The 15310-nt window shown below is 36.7% G+C and overlaps 1 pseudogene across 1 annotated transcript in view; it reads left to right on the top strand.

Moving 5' to 3' along the window:
• The window catches only part of LOC100374363 (neurotrypsin-like), a 103276-nt pseudogene that overhangs the window by 44301 nt on the left and 43665 nt on the right, over window positions 1–15310 (top strand). Inside the window, exons 10-12 of the transcript XR_014927489.1 lie at window positions 131–179; window positions 7729–7799; window positions 8425–8676. The product of XR_014927489.1 is annotated as a neurotrypsin-like (transcript). The remainder of the gene's footprint in view (window positions 1–130; window positions 180–7728; window positions 7800–8424; window positions 8677–15310) is intronic.

Below are 15310 nucleotides of genomic sequence, written 5' to 3'. Positions count from 1 at the left end.
TCTAAACTGCCATTTAACGGCCCAGGGTGAATTTACGGCATAATCCGGTACAATTGAACAACTTGTACTGTTTAAAGTTTGTTAGATTTTATGCAATATTATGTGTTGTGTGTAATTATATTCTTTTCAGATGTTGTCAGCTGTACATCTTCACAGTTCAAGTGTGCAGATAGCAGTGGGTAAGTATCACACATTCTAAAAATACTTCATATTAGGTTTCGATGTACAAAATTGGGTGGTGACATGAGCTGACATACTAAGGTTTGGGACAAAATTGGGTGGTGACATGAGCTGACGTACTAAGGTTTGGGACAAAATTGGGTGGTGACATGAGCTGATGTATTAAGGTTTGGGACAAAATTGGGTGGTGACATGAGCTGATGTACTAAGGTTTGGGACAAAATTGGGTGGTGACATGAGCTGATGTACTAAGGTTTGGGACAAAATTGGGTGGTGACATGAGCTGATGTACTAAAGTTTGGGATAAAATTGGGTGGTGACATAAGCTGACGTACTAAGGTTTGAGACAAAATTGGGTGGTGATATGAGCTGATGTACTATGGTTTGGGACAAAATTGGGTGGTGACATAAGCTGACGTACTAAGCTTTGGGACAAAATTGGGTGGTAACATAAGCTGATGTACTAAGGTTTTGGACAAAATTGGGTGGTGACATGAGCTAATGTACTAAGGTTTGGGACAAAATTGGGTGGTGATATGAGCTGATGTACTATGGTTTGGAACAAAATTGGGTGGTGACATAAGCTGACGTACTAAGCTTTGGGACAAAATTGGGTGGTAACATAAGCTGATGTACTAAGGTTTGGGACAAAATTGGGTGGTGATATGAGCTGATGTACTATGGTTTGGGACAAAATTGGGTGGTGACATAAGCTGACGTACTAAGCTTTGGGACAAAATTGGGTGGTAACATAAGCTGATGTACTAAGGTTTTGGACAAAATTGGGTGGTGACATGAGCTAATGTACTAAGGTTTGGGACAAAATTGGGTGGTGACATGAGCTGATGTACTAAGGTTTGGGACAAAATTGGGTGGTAACATAAGCTGATGTACTAAGGTTTTGGACAAAATTGGGTGGTGACATAAGCTAACGTACTATGGTTTGGGACAAAATTGGGTGGTGATATGAGCTGATGTACTATGGTTTGGGACAAAATTGAGTGGTGATATGAGCTGATGTACTAAGGTTTGGGACAAAATTGGGTGGTGACATGAGCTGATGTACTAAGGTTTGGGACAAAATTAGGTGGTGACATAAGCTGACGTACTAAGGTTTGGGACAAAATTGGGTGGTGACATGAGCTGATGTACTAAGGTTTGGGACAAAATTGAGTGGTGACATAAGCTGACGTACTAAGGTTTGGGACAAAATTGGGTGGTGATATGAGCTGATGTACTATGGTTTGGGACAAAATTGGGTGGTGACATAAGCTGACGTACTAAGCTTTGGGACAAAATTGGGGGATGACATGAGCTGATGTACTAAGGTTTGGGACAAAATTGGGTGGTGATATGAGCTGATGTACTAAGGTTTGGGACAAAATTGGGTGGTGACATAAGCTGACGTACTAAGGTTTGGAACAAAATTGGGTGGTGACATAAGCTGATGTACTAAGGTTTGGGACAAAATTGGGTGGTGACATGAGCTGACGTACTAAGATTTGGGACAAAATTTGGTGGTGACATGAGCTGATGTACTAAGGTTTGGGACAAAATTGGGTGGTGATATGAGCTGATGTACTAAGGTTTGGGACAAAATTGGGTGGTGACATGAGCTGACATACTAAGGTTTGGGACAAAATTGGGTGGTGACATGAGCTGACGTACTAAGGTTTGGGACAAAATTGGGTGGTGATATGAGCTGATGTACTATGGTTTGGGACAAAATTGGGTGGTGACATAAGCAGACGTACTAAGCTTTGGGACAAAATTGTGTGGTAACATAAGCTGATGTACTAAGGTTTAGGACAAAATTGGGTGGTGACATAAGCTGACATACTAAGGTTTGGGACAAAATTGGGTGGTGATATGAGCTGATGTACTAAGGTTTATGACAAAATTGGGTGGTGATATGAGCTGATGTACTAAGGTTTGGGACAAAATTGGGTGGTGACATGAGCTGATGTACTAAGGTTTGGGACAAAATTGGGTGGTGACATAAGCTGACGTACTAAGGTTTGGGACAAAATTGGGTGGTGACATGAGCTGATGTACTATGGTTTGGGACAAAATTGAGTGGTGACATAAGCTGACGTACTAAGGTTTGGGACAAAATTGGGTGGTGATATGAGCTGATGTACTATGGTTTGGGACAAAATTGGGTGGTGACATAAGCTGACGTACTAAGGTTTGGGACAAAATTGGGTGGTGACATGAGCTGATGTACTAAGGTTTGGGACAAAATTGAGTGGTGACATAAGCTGACGTACTAAGGTTTGGGACAAAATTGGGTGGTGATATGAGCTGATGTACTATGGTTTGGGACAAAATTGGGTGGTGACATAAGCTGACGTACTAAGCTTTGGGACAAAATTGGGTGGTGACATGAGCTGATGTACTAAGGTTTCGGACAAAATTGGGTGGTGACATAAGCTGACGTACTAAGGTTTGGGATAAAATTGGGGGATGACATGAGCTGATGTACTAAGGTTTGGGACAAATTTGGGTGGTGATATGAGCTGATGTACTAAGGTTTGGGACAAAATTGGGTGGTGACATAAGCTGACGTACTAAGGTTTGGAACAAAATTGGGTGGTGACATAAGCTGATGTACTAAGGTTTGGGATAAAATTGGGGGATGACATGAGCTGATGTACTAAGGTTTGGGACAAAATTGGGTGGTGATATGAGCTGATGTACTAAGGTTTGGGACAAAATTGGGTGGTGACATAAGCTGACGTACTAAGGTTTGGAACAAAATTGGGTGGTGACATAAGCTGATGTACTAAGGTTTGGGACAAAATTGGGTGGTGACATGAGCTGACGTACTAAGGTTTGGGACAAAATTGGGTGGTGACATGAGCTGATGTACTAAGGTTTGGGACAAAATTGGGTGGTGACATGAGCTGATGTACTAAGGTTTGGGACAAAATTGGGTGGTGACATGAGCTGACATACTAAGGTTTGGGACAAAATTGGGTGGTGACATGAGCTGATGTACTAAGGTTTGGGACAAAATTGGGTGGTGACATAAGCTGATGTACTAAGGTTTGGGACAAAATTGGGTGGTGACATGAGCTGATGTACTAAGGTTTGGGACAAAATTGGGTGGTGACATGAGCTGACATACTAAGGTTTGGGACAAAATTGGGTGGTGACATGAGCTGACGTACTATGGTTTGGGACAAAATTGGGTGGTGACATGAGCTGACGTACTAAGGTTTGGGACAAAATTGGGTGGTGACATGAGCTAATGTACTAAGGTTTGGGACAAAATTGGGTGGTGACATGAGCTGATGTACTAAGGTTTGGGACAAAATTGGGTGGTGACATGAGCTGACATACTAAGGTTTGGGACAAAATTGGGTGGTGACATGAGCTGACGTACTAAGGTTTGGGACAAAATTGGGTGGTGACATGAGCTGACGTACTAAGGTTTGGGACAAAATTGGGTGGTGACATGAGCTGATGTACTAAGGTTTGAGACAAAATTGGGTGGTGACATGAGCTGATGTACTAAGGTTTGGGACAAAATTGGGTGGTGACATGAGCTGATGTACTAAGGTTTGGGACAAAATTGGGTGGTGACATGAGCTGACATACTAAGGTTTGGGACAAAATTGGGTGGTGACATGAGCTGACGTACTAAGGTTTGGGACAAAATTGGGTGGTGACATGAGCTGATGTACTAAGGTTTGGGACAAAATTGGGTGGTGACATAAGCTGACGTACTAAGGTTTGGGATAAAATTGGGGGATGACATGAGCTGATGTACTAAGGTTTGGGACAAATTTGGGTGGTGATATGAGCTGATGTACTAAGGTTTGGGACAAAATTGGGTGGTGACATAAGCTGACGTACTAAGGTTTGGAACAAAATTGGGTGGTGACATAAGCTGATGTACTAAGGTTTGGGATAAAATTGGGGGATGACATGAGCTGATGTACTAAGGTTTGGGACAAAATTGGGTGGTGATATGAGCTGATGTACTAAGGTTTGGGACAAAATTGGGTGGTGACATAAGCTGACGTACTAAGGTTTGGAACAAAATTGGGTGGTGACATAAGCTGATGTACTAAGGTTTGGGACAAAATTGGGTGGTGACATGAGCTGACGTACTAAGGTTTGGGACAAAATTGGGTGGTGACATGAGCTGATGTACTAAGGTTTGGGACAAAATTGGGTGGTGACATGAGCTGATGTACTAAGGTTTGGGACAAAATTGGGTGGTGACATGAGCTGACATACTAAGGTTTGGGACAAAATTGGGTGGTGACATGAGCTGATGTACTAAGGTTTGGGACAAAATTGGGTGGTGACATAAGCTGATGTACTAAGGTTTGGGACAAAATTGGGTGGTGACATGAGCTGATGTACTAAGGTTTGGGACAAAATTGGGTGGTGACATGAGCTGACATACTAAGGTTTGGGACAAAATTGGGTGGTGACATGAGCTGACGTACTAAGGTTTGGGACAAAATTGGGTGGTGACATGAGCTGACGTACTAAGGTTTGGGACAAAATTGGGTGGTGACATGAGCTAATGTACTAAGGTTTGGGACAAAATTGGGTGGTGACATGAGCTGATGTACTAAGGTTTGGGACAAAATTGGGTGGTGACATGAGCTGACATACTAAGGTTTGGGACAAAATTGGGTGGTGACATGAGCTGACGTACTAAGGTTTGGGACAAAATTGGGTGGTGACATGAGCTGACGTACTAAGGTTTGGGACAAAATTGGGTGGTGACATGAGCTGATGTACTAAGGTTTGGGACAAAATTGGGTGGTGACATGAGCTGATGTACTAAGGTTTGGGACAAAATTGGGTGGTGACATGAGCTGATGTACTAAGGTTTGGGACAAAATTGGGTGGTGACATGAGCTGACATACTAAGGTTTGGGACAAAATTGGGTGGTGACATGAGCTGACGTACTAAGGTTTGGGACAAAATTGGGTGGTGACATGAGCTGATGTACTAAGGTTTGGGACAAAATTGGGTGGTGACATGAGCTGATGTACTAAGGTTTGGGACAAAATTGGGTGGTGACATGAGCTGACGTACTAAGGTTTGGGACAAAATTGGGTGGTGACATGAGCTGACGTACTAAGGTTTGGGACAAAATTGGGTGGTGACATAAGCTGATGTACTAAGGTTTGGGACAAAATTGGGTGGTGACATGAGCTGATGTACTAAGGTTTGGGAGAAAATTGGGTGGTGACATAAGCTGACGTACTAAGGTTTGGAACAAAATTGGGTGGTGACATAAACTGACGTACTAAGGTATGGGACAAAATTGGGTGGTCACATGAGCTGATGTACTAAGGTTTGGGACAAAATTGGGTGGTGACATAAGCTGATGTACTAAGGTTTGGGACAAAATTGGGTGGTGACATAAGCTGATGTACTAAGGTTCAGGACAAAATTGGGTGGTGACATAAGCTGACGTACTAAGGTTTGGGACAAAATTGGGTGGTGACAAAAGCTGATGTACATGTACTAAGATTTGGGACAAAATTGTGTGGTGACATAAACTGACGTACTAAATTTTGGGACAAAATTGGGTGGTGACATGAGCTGATGTACTAAGGTTTGGGACAAAATTGGGTGGTGACAAAAGCTGATGTACTAAGGTTTAGGACAAAATTGGGTGGTGACATAAGCTGACGTACTAAGATTTGGGACAAAATTGGGTGGTGACAAAAGCTGATGTACTAAGGTTTGGGACAAAATTGGGTGGTGACATGAGCTGATGTTATTATTATTAATTAACTATTATTAATCCTTTATTTCAGGCCAAAAAAGTCCCATATTAAATACATAACAAACACGAACACTAATAAATACAACGTCTAAGATTAGTCCAAAATTTGGATGTACTAAGGTTTGGGACAAAATTGGGTGGTGACATGAGCTGACATACTAAGGTTTGGGACAAAATTGGGTGGTGACATGAGCTGACGTACTAAGGTTTGGGACAAAATTGGGTGGTGACATGAGCTGATGTACTAAGGTTTGGGACAAAATTGGGTGGTGACATGAGCTGATGTACTAAGGTTTGGGACAAAATTGGGTGGTGACATGAGCTGACATACTAAGGTTTGGGACAAAATTGGGTGGTGACATGAGCTGATGTACTAAGGTTTGGGACAAAATTGGGTGGTGACATAAGCTGATGTACTAAGGTTTGGGACAAAATTGGGTGGTGACATGAGCTGATGTACTAAGGTTTGGGACAAAATTGGGTGGTGACATGAGCTGATGTACTAAGGTTTGGGACAAAATTGGGTGGTGACATGAGCTGACATACTAAGGTTTGGGACAAAATTGGGTGGTGACATGAGCTGATGTACTAAGGTTTGGGACAAAATTGGGTGGTGACATAAGCTGATGTACTAAGGTTTGGGACAAAATTGGGTGGTGACATGAGCTGATGTACTAAGGTTTGGGACAAAATTGGGTGGTGACATGAGCTGACATACTAAGGTTTGGGACAAAATTGGGTGGTGACATGAGCTGACGTACTAAGGTTTGGGACAAAATTGGGTGGTGACATGAGCTGACGTACTAAGGTTTGGGACAAAATTGGGTGGTGACATAAGCTGATGTACTAAGGTTTGGGACAAAATTGGGTGGTGACATGAGCTGATGTACTAAGGTTTGGGAGAAAATTGGGTGGTGACATAAGCTGACGTACTAAGGTTTGGAACAAAATTGGGTGGTGACATAAACTGACGTACTAAGGTATGGGACAAAATTGGGTGGTCACATGAGCTGATGTACTAAGGTTTGGGACAAAATTGGGTGGTGACATGAGCTGATGTACTAAGGTTTGGGACAAAATTGGGTGGTGACATAAGCTGATGTACTAAGGTTCAGGACAAAATTGGGTGGTGACATAAGCTGATGTACTAAGGTTTGGGACAAAATTGGGTGGTGACAAAAGCTGATGTACTAAGGTTTGGGACAAAATTGTGTGGTGACATAAGCTGACGTACTAAGTTTTGGGACAAAATTGGGTGGTGACATGAGCTGATGTACTAAGATTTGGGACAAAATTGGGTGGTGACAAAAGCTGATGTACTAAGGTTTAGGACAAAATTGGGTGGTGACATAAGCTGACGTACTAAGATTTGGGACAAAATTGGGTGGTGACAAAAGCTGATGTACTAAGGTTTGGGACAAAATTGGGTGGTGACATGAGCTGATGTTATTATTATTAATTAATTATTATTAATCCTTTATTTCAGGCCAAAAAGTCCCATATTAAATACATAACAAACACGAACACTAATAAATACAACGTCTAAGATTAGTCCAAAATTTGGATGTACTAAGGTTTGGGACAAAATTGGGTGGTGACATGAGCTGACATACTAAGGTTTGGGACAAAATTTGGTGATGACATAAGCTGACATACTAAGGTTTGGGCTAAATTGGGTGGTGACATGAGCTGATGTACTAAGATTTGGGACAAAATTGGGTGGTGACAAAAGCTGATGTACTAAGGTTTGGGACAATTACTTCATGTATTCTTTTTATAATAGATGTGTTCCTGAATCTTGGGTTTGTGATGATGATGAAGACTGCATTGATGGATCAGATGAAGCACATTGTGGTACGTATCATCACAGTGACTGAATCAAATTTTGAAACCAGTTCTCGGTACATAAATTGATTATTTTGACTGATGACCATTTTGTTTTAACAAAACTGCTATTTCAGAGTCATATATGTGACATACATTGTACAATCACATTTAAACTCCATACATTTGTGTTTATCATTGTTTTACACATATCATTGGCACTCATTGCAATGTTAAAAATGCATCAAAATTGAGCATTTCTGCCATTCTGAACCCAGAGTTGGTATATACATAACACCTTCATGAATGTTATTTTGTTTTTCAGATCTAGTTCAAAATTTGCTGACTAACAGCCATTTTGTAATTACAAATGCCATTCCAGAACCATGCATTGTTTGATTTCAAAATTTACACATTTACATGTCGCACATTGACATCATTCGTTTTCAGTTTAGATTCAAAATAATTTATTTCAGTTTTGTTAACTTTTTATTGTGTAACAGGGCTTGTGTCATGGCTTTTTATCACTGATTAAATAAGAACAGTTGCGTTCATAAACAGTTATATGTATAAGCATGAGTTGTTGTCTCGAATTAAATGAAAACTTTTAATATGTTGTGCGATTAAATCATGTCATATTTATTTTATTTTATAGTGAATTCCCTGGATGAGTTCCGTGTTATTCCCAACAAAGCCTTGTTACAGATTGATGCTGGTTATATGGGACTTGAACCTAGCCAATGTGCTGATAAATGTATATCAGAGACCTCCTTTATTTGCCGTTCATTTGATTATAATAAAGAAACTCGTGATTGTGATTTGAGCAGTAAAAATCAATATAGTGTCCAAGGTTTACAAAATGTGGATGGTGATCCTTATGATCATTATGAAAGAAAGTCTGAAACAAGTAAGTCTCACTGAGTAATCTGAAACAAGTAAGTCTTACATTGAGTAATCTGAAACAAGTAAGTCTCACTGAGTAATCTAAAACAAGTAATTCTCACATTGTGTAATCTGAGACAAGTAATTCTCACATTGAGATATCTGAATCAAGTAAATCTCACTGATTAATCTGAAACAAAGTTATTCTCACATTGAGATATCTGAATCAAGTAAATCTCACCGAGTAATCTGAAACAAGTAATTCTCACATTGAGATATCTGAATCAATTAAATCTCACTGAGTAATTTGAATCAAGTAAGTCTTACATTGAGTAATCTGAAACAAGTAATTCTCACATTGAGATATCTGAATCAATTAAATCTCACTGAGTAATCTGAAACAAGTAAATCTCACTGAGTAATCTGAAACAAGTATGTCTTGCATTGAGTAATCTGAAACAAGTAAATCTCACATTGAGATATCTGAAACAAGTAAGTCTCACTGAGTAATCTGAAACAAGTAAGTCTCACTGAGTAATCTGAAACAAGTAAGTCTCACATTGAGATATCTGAATCAAGTAAATCTCACTGAGTAATCTGAAACAAGTATGTCTCTCATTGAGTAATCTGAAACAAGTAAATCTCACATTGAGATATCTGAAACAAGTATGTCTTGCATTGAGTAATCTGAAACAAGTAATTCTCACATTGAGATATCTGAATCAAGTAAGTCTCACATTGAGATATCTGAAACAAGTAAATCTCACTGAGTAATCTGAAACAAGTATGTCTTGCATTGAGTAATCTGAAACAAGTATGTCTTGCATTGACTAATTTGAAACAAGTAAATCTCACATTGAGTAATCTGAAACAAGTAAATCTCACATTGAGTAATCTGAAACGAGTAAGTCTCACATTGAGTAATCTGAAACAAGTATGTCTTGCATTGAGTAATCTGAAACAAGTAAATCTCACATTGAGATATCTGAATCAAGTAAATCTCACATTGAGTAATCTGAAACGAGTAAGTCTCACATTGAGTAATCTGAAATGAGTAAGTCTCACATTGAGTAATCTGAAACGAGTATGTCTTGCATTGAGTAATCTGAAACAAGTAAATCTCACATTGAGTAATCTGAAACAAGTAAATCTCACATTGAGTAATCTGAAACGAGTAAGTCTCACATTGAGTAATCTGAAACAAGTAAGTCTTACATTGAGTAATCTGAAACAAGTAAGTCTCACTGAGTAATGTGAAACAAGTAATTCTCACATTGTGTAATCTGAGACAAGTAATTCTCACATTGAGATATCTGAATCAAGTAAATCTCACATTGAGTAATCTGAAACAAGTAAATCTCACATTGAGTAATCTGAATCAAGTAAATCTCACATTGAGTAATCTGAAACGAGTAAGTCTCACATTGAGTAATCTGAAATGAGTAAGTCTCACATTGAGTAATCTGAAACGAGTATGTCTTGCATTGAGTAATCTGAAACAAGTAAATCTCACATTGAGTAATCTGAAACAAGTAAATCTCACATTGAGTAATCTGAAACGAGTAAGTCTCACATTGAGTAATCTGAAACAAGTAAGTCTTACATTGAGTAATCTGAAACAAGTAAGTCTCACTGAGTAATGTGAAACAAGTAATTCTCACATTGTGTAATCTGAGACAAGTAATTCTCACATTGAGATATCTGAATCAAGTAAATCTCACATTGAGTAATCTGAAACAAGTAAGTCTCACATTGAGTAATCTGAAACAAGTAAGTCTCACATTGAGTAATCTGAAACAAGTAAGTCTCACATTGAGTAATCTGAAACAAGTATAGTATGTCTTGCATTGACTAATTTGAAACAAGTAGGTTTCACATTGAGTAATCTGAAACAACAACAGGCCTCACTAGCATGTGAATACTTTAGCTTGTGAATAATTTAACCTGTGAATACATTAGCATATGAATACTTCTGCATGTGAATACTTTAGTTTGTGGATAATTTAGCATTTGAATATATCATCATGTGGTTACTTTAGCATATGGATACTTTAGTTTGTGAACAATTTTACATGTCTATACTTTAGCATGTGAATATGTCAGCATATGGATATTTCAGCATGTGAATACTTTAGTTTTTGGATACTTTAGAATGTAGATATTTTAGCATGTGAATATGTCAGCATATGGATATTTCAGCATGTGAATACTTTAGTTTTTGGATACTTTAGAATGTAGATATTTTAGCATGTGAATATGTCAGCATATGTATATTTCAGCATGTGGATACTTTAGAATGTAGATATTTTAGCATGTGAATATGTCAGCATATGGATATTTCAGCATGTGAATACTTTAGTTTGTGGATACTTTAGAATGTAGATATTTTAGCATGTGAATATGTCAGCATATGGATATTTCAGCATGTGAATACTTTAGTTTGTGGATACTTTAGAATGTAGATACTTTAGCATGTGAATATGTCAGCATATGGATATTTCAGCATGTGAATACTTTAGTTTGTGGATACTTTAGAATGTAGATATTTTAGCACGTGAATATGTCAGCATATGGATATTTCAGCATGTGAATACTTTAGTTTGTGGATACTTTAGAATGTAGATATTTTAGCATGGGAATATGTCAGCATATGGATATTTCAGCATGTGAATACTTTAGTTTGTGGATACTTTAGAATGTAGATACTTTAGCATGTGAATATGTCAGCATATGGATATTTCAGCATGTGAATACTTTAGTTTGTGGATACTTTAGAATGTAGATATTTTAGCATGTGAATATGTCAGCATATGGATATTTCAGCATGTGAATACTTTAGTTTTTGGATACTTTAGAATGTAGATATTTCAGCATGTGAATACTTTAGTTTGTGAATACTTTAGTTTGTGGATACTTTAGAATGTAGATATTTTAGCATGTGAATATGTCAGCATATGGATATTTCAGCATGTGAATACTTTAGTTTGTGGATACTTTAGAATGTAGATATTTCAGCATGTGAATACTTTAGTTTGTGGATACTTTAGAATGTAGATATTTTAGCATGTGAATATGTCAGCATATGGATATTTCAGCATGTGAATACTTTAGTTTGTGGATACTTTAGAATGTAGATACTTTAGCATGTGGATATATCAGCATATGGATATTTCAGCATGTGAATACTTTAGTTTGTGGATACTTTAGAATGTAGATACTTTAGCATGTGGATAGATCAGCATGTGATATTTCAGCATGTGAATATTTTAGTTTGTGGATACTTTAGAATGTAGATACTTTAGCATGTGGATATATCAGCATATGGATATTTCAGCATGTGGATACTTTAGAATGTAGATATTTTAGCATGTGAATATGTCAGCATATGGATATTTCAGCATGTGAATACTTTAGTTTGTGGATACTTTAGAATGTAGATATTTTAGCATGTGAATATGTCAGCATATGGATATTTCAGCATGTGAATACTTTAGTTTGTGAATACTTTAGAATGTAGATATTTTAGCATGTGAATATGTCAGCATATGGATATTTCAGCATGTGAATACTTTAGTTTGTGGATACTTTAGTTTGTGGATACTTTAGAATGTAGATATTTTAGCATGTGAATATGTCAGCATATGGATATTTCAGCATGTGAATACTTTAGTTTGTGGATACTTTAGAATGTAGATATTTTAGCATGTGAATATGTCAGCATATGGATATTTCAGCATGTGAATACTTTAGTTTGTGGATACTTTAGAATGTAGATACTTTAGCATGTGGATAGATCAGCATGTAATATTTCAGCATGTGAATATTTTATCATGTGAATATAAGATAAGATAAGATAACTTTATTGACATTATTCTTTCTATAGAAGATGAACATAGTCAAGTGAAATAAAAAAAAAAGTAAAAAGGATAATCAAAAAATTAAAATAACAGATTAATTAAAAGGCAATTACAAGGTAGTACAGAATCAGGTGTTTTATTAATACACACCTGTTTGCATTATAAACACACCAAGCTTAATGTGGCAGTTTGTCATAATGTCAATAAATTTATCGGGATGATCCATTGAAGTAAAATTAGGATTATCCTTATGTAAGTCTGTAAAAAGTATCTGCTTCATTTCATTGTGCTGTGGGCAGTCCATAATGTAATGGTACTCATCCTCAACTGAGTTATTGTCACATCTTGTGCAGATTCTGTGTTCCAGTTTTGTTTTTGGTCTAGTATACCTCCCTTTCTCAATCATAAGCTGATGGTCACTAATTCTTAATTTACAAAATATATTTTCTATATTTTGAATTATTCACATCCATCAAATACTTTTCCATTTTGAAGTTTGTTTTAAACTTCCTGTAGGTGCGAAGTTTGTTGAGCTCTCCTGAATCAGATTTTTCTAAATTAATGTCACTCTTCCACTTTTTTAGCTCCGCTGTCGACTTTGTCGAGCGGAGCTTATCATATGAGTGATTGTCCGTCGTCGTCGTTCGTCGTCCGTGTCAATGTTTTACTTTTTCGACTTCTTCTTGAAAACTACAAGCCTGAATGCTTTGATACTTGGTGTATATGTACCTTGGGTAGACCTCTCTTAGTTTTGTTGATTTCATGTTGATATCTTCAATTCTCTAATTTTGGTGAATATTTTTGTCATTTTTGGTAAAAAGTGATATTTTCGACTTCTTGTTAAAAACCGCAAGTCCAATTGATTTGATACTACATATATAGGTACTACATGTGAACCTCTCTCAGATTTGTTCATTTCGTGATGATATCTTCAATTCTCTAATTTTGGTGAATATTTTTGTCATTTTTGGTAAAAAGTGATATTTTCGACTTCATGTTAAAAAACGCAAGTCGGATTGCTTTGATATTACATATATAGGTACTACATGTGGACCTCTCTCAGATTTGTTCATTTTGTGATGATATTTTCAATTCTCTAATTTTGGTAAATATTTTTGTAATTTTTGGTAAAAAGTGATATTTTCGACTTCTTGTTAAAAACTGTACCGTAAGTCCGATTGCTTTGATACTATTCATATTGTTCATTTTCTAATGATGTCTTCAGTTCTTTAATTGAAATGTGCATTGCTAACAGCGGAGCTATCTTAGCCGATAGGCTGCTTGTTGAATAATCATCTTCTATTTTTTCTAAAACTCCCTTTACACTTTTACTATCCTCCTTCCAGTAATCATTAATATTATCAACACCAGTTATTTGACTGATTGTTGTTGCCCACTTTGTTTTGTTGTCGATATTGTAAGACATTGCCTCGTGAATTAGAGTGTTTTCTTTCACAGTGCATGATCTATGCCAGTATTTTATCATCATTTTATTAATAACAACTGACAGTGGATGTCTACCCAGCTATCCTCTTACAGCCAAATTTGTTGCAGACTGGTTAACTTGGAGGAGTAGTTTGCACAATTTTATGTTAATTTTTTCAATGACTGTTTTGTCTGTATACTTTTCTATCCCCCAAATCTCACAGCCATATGTTAATATAGGTCTAATAACATGATCGAAGACATTCAGCCAAGTTTTTATATTAATTTTGGTAGACCCACTAAGAGATTTTTTAATAAAGAAAAATGCTTTGACTGCCTTTTTATATAAATTTTCTTTTGCCAAATCAAACTTTTCATTTGGCTTAAACTCCATACCTAAATATTTATAACTACTCACAATATCAATTTCTATATTATTATAATAAAAATTGTATTTATGATTGAGCAACCTGCCATTTTTGTTAAAGATGATTACTTTGGTTTTGGAAGTGTTTACTTCCAATTCCAATCAGTGCAATTGGAATGTAGCTTAGTAAAACAATTTTGTAACCCTTCCTCTGTTTCAGAGAGTAATACTAAGTCATCTGCATAAAGTAGGCTACTTATTGATGACTTTCCAATTTTAACAGGCTGACATGTCTCATCCAATTTATCTGGGAAATCATTTAAGAAAAGATTGAACAATATGGGGCTAATGTTACAACCTTGTCTGACACCTCTGAATGATTTAAACTGTTCGGTAATACCATTATTTAGTTTTATGTCATAGTTGACATCTTCATACATATTTTTAATTACATTATATAATTTACCATTGATATTGTTTTTCAGCATTTTATAATAAAGCCCTTTACGCCATACACTATCAAAGGCTTTTTTAAGATCTACAAAACCAACAAATAGTTTACCACCCTTTTTTTTATTCTCAGTATTGTTGATATATTTGTCAATGGCAGTTTTAAGAATAAACATGTTATCAGTTGTTCTGTACCCAGGCCTAAATCCAGTTTGACAAGGGCTCAGAATATTGTTTGCCTCCACATATTTATGCAAACGTTTGTTTAGTACAGATGTAAATAATTTTGCTAAACAGCTCGAAAGACCTATCCCTCTATAATTATTTGGGTTATTTCTATCACCCGATTTCAAAATAGGCTTAATGGTACTAGTACGCCAACTATCCGGAAACTTGTTTGCATTAAAAATATCATTGAACAATTTTTTAATTGGCTCTAACAGAACTGATTGACCATAAATAATCATTTCATTTCATTTATGATTTTATCTTTACCAGCGGATTTTTTCTTTTTAAGCTGTTTAATAGCCTTAATAATTTCACCTGTACTAATATTATTA

Source organism: Saccoglossus kowalevskii, chromosome 19, assembly GCF_978046115.1.
Source record: "Saccoglossus kowalevskii chromosome 19, keSacKowa6.1, whole genome shotgun sequence".
NCBI classification, from domain to species: domain Eukaryota; kingdom Metazoa; phylum Hemichordata; class Enteropneusta; family Harrimaniidae; genus Saccoglossus; species Saccoglossus kowalevskii.
The sequence above is the reverse complement of the archived record's forward strand: the minus strand, read 5'-3'. Positions and strand labels throughout refer to the sequence as shown.